Genomic DNA, 2,811 nt, shown 5'->3' with positions numbered 1-2,811 from the left:
ACACATACACTCACGCACGCACGCCGCACACTCACACACACACACACACACACACACACACACACTCACTCACACACAAGCACACGCACGCACACACGCTCAAACACAAAGCACACTTGGACTAAAATCGTTATATTCTTTTCCGAAATATTGTTAGAAATATAGAAATGTGCACTTTGATACAGGCTGCATTTTGGTTAACCAATCGTTAACGGGGCCATAAAATTTGTTAAGACCACGGTTACATCAGACTTTTATATCAAATAAAAAATTATCTGCCTCGAGAGAAATATTATAAGTTGATTTCTAGTTTTGCTTTGTAGTTGAAAGGAAAATATGAAAGAATAATAGTTTTCTCAAGTAAATTCTAACATATCATCGAGTTGGGAGCTAAGCAACGTTGTGAGTTCCTTATGTCCATCATTTGACTCTGGCAATTTTTCTAACACAACGCCAGTCTAGTACCGCACTACGATAAAACACCTAGCCAACATAGTTTTGTGTTTTCTGTGAGCTTGTGTTTTTGGCTCCTCGTATTTCTATCATTCACAAAACCGTTGACCAACCTAGTTCTGCGCTGTGTTAGTGCAACTGACCCCTCTTATTCCCATTGTCTACAACTGACCGACAAAACTGTTACCCTAACGTTAAGGTCGTTAAGCAGTATTAGGCTTACTGTTCGTCACTATTTCAATGTTCTGTTTTTTAGACTGGATTAAGGTGTCTTACTCAAGGACACACATCGATGACCACCCACGTTAAAGCAGTGTCACCAACATAATCATGCTTTACCTATTTGAAAGCCTAAGGATATCCTGAAAACACACAACATCTCACCATGCCACACCATCCGGCTCGCTAGAGACAAAAAGCTTTTTCTCCCCTCGACGCCCTAGAGGTACAAGAAGAAGGATAAAGAAAGTAAAGTAAGTAAGAAAGCCTAAGCTCACTAACAATCGGGAATATGAGCCCTAAAGCCTAATAGACTCCCTCAGATCCGATTTTTTTGTTATAAAACAAGCCTAATATGTTTTCTCTAGGTCACAGTTGACACCGATGGCTCTGTGGGTGGCGCCCAGAGCACCTGGTCTGAATAGTGGAATGTTGAGTGCGCAAGCCCCGTACAGCTCGACTCATAATTTGTTTCGACGTCTCTATCGTAGGTAAAAGTATATACTTTGACCTGACCCCCCTCCCCTTCTTTTCTCCTTCCACCTTCCTTTTTTTGCGTTTAAGACATTACGGATCTATAGAAAGTGGTGCCGAGAGTGGGGGCTCTCGAGGCCTAGAGGTTAAGGTGTTCGCCTCTCATTCAAAGGTCCCGGGTTCGAATTCGGGTAGCTACCGAAAGATTTTCTTCTCTAAAATTGTCTCCTTTCAACTCCTTTCCTGCACTCTAGCGATGTTCTATTGTCTGCTTTCGTCTCAACTTTCTGCCCCCACCCCCTCACCTCCTATTTCTCCCCCTACTCTGGGCTCCTGACTCTTTCTGCAGCCTTTCTACAGTTACTCCTTGGCTCCTTCTTACTGCTGTCTTTCAGCCACACCCTTGATCTTCTGGTAGGAAAGATCTACACCTAGCCTTCTCGGACAAGGGCGAAAAATCTCGGAGGTCCTGTGTACAGGTTGGGCACGTTAAAGATTCCTTGGTGGTCTAAAATCGATAAGAGTAAGTTTCGGCCGCCACCTGACAAAATTCAAAATTTCATACCAACTGAAAAAGTTTAATGTATCCCGCCCGCTCATATGACCGTATGCAGTAGCGAGCACCGTAAAACACTAACCACTAAAAAAAGAAAGAAAGGAGACTGCGGAAGCGCACACTAGGTCAAGTAAGTTCCCAATGAAGGGCTGAAGTTAACCATACCTTTGTCGTCCACATGTTAATCCTTGGGAATTTCATTCGTTATATATCCCTTTCCAAAAAAAGAATGGCAACTGAACAGTTCACATGTTTTGCCTATTTTGTTCGATTTTTAAAAGTACCACTGTTTTGATAATAATCAAAAGTTCGCTAAATGGTAGGCTAATCAAGTTACATAGAGGGCATGTCTTTATACTTATTCTTTCTGTCCTGTTGTACCCCAAGGTGTCGAGGGGAGTTGTAGCTGTCGGAGGTGGAGCCAGGTGTGTTGCCTTTTGGATCGTTCTCTGATTCCATCGATCCATCTTTTTCTTGACCTTCCCTTTACCTTGAAGCCATGGACATTTACCACCACCGCTATAAAGAACAGTGTTATTCTTCTGGAATATGGTGGTGTGCAGTTGGGCTCGATGTCATGGTGAGACCCCGGTCCCATTTGGATGTTCTTGAACATGGGGGAGAGAAGCGGGGGGATGGGGGGGGGAGGCTAGGGAAGTCTTTATTCATATTAGTTCTCCGCCAGAGAACATTGACCCATGTGTACGTACTGGCCGTCAGACAGTATTCAAAACTGACACTTTGCAAATACGGCACGCACCTGAACCCCAGACAGAGACAAGAGGCAAGAAAAGAAAAGAAGAAGAAGAAAAGGTGGCAAAACGTGGCGGAGTATTGGCTTTGACGTCAACATGCCAGGGTTAGAAAAGGTCACCAGCCTTTGTATAATAACATTAATTAATTATGATGTTCTGTTAGCGACGACAGCTGAGCATGAAAAGTTTGTTTTCTGAAAAGACCAAGATCGCCATTTCATGAAAATAGCAGAAAACAACAGCTGTCAAGACTCTTATTTGCATATTTAATTTTCAGCTCCTTGTTTTCCTTAATAAGATTTCTTTCCACGCGGTTTTTTGGATGGTTTTTACATAAGCTTAAAATTCAAAGTA

The sequence above is a fragment of the Aplysia californica genome, unplaced genomic scaffold (genome assembly GCF_000002075.1).
Source record: "Aplysia californica isolate F4 #8 unplaced genomic scaffold, AplCal3.0 scaffold00524, whole genome shotgun sequence".
Lineage (NCBI taxonomy): Eukaryota > Metazoa > Mollusca > Gastropoda > Aplysiida > Aplysiidae > Aplysia > Aplysia californica.
The sequence above is the reverse complement of the archived record's forward strand: the minus strand, read 5'-3'. Positions refer to the sequence as shown.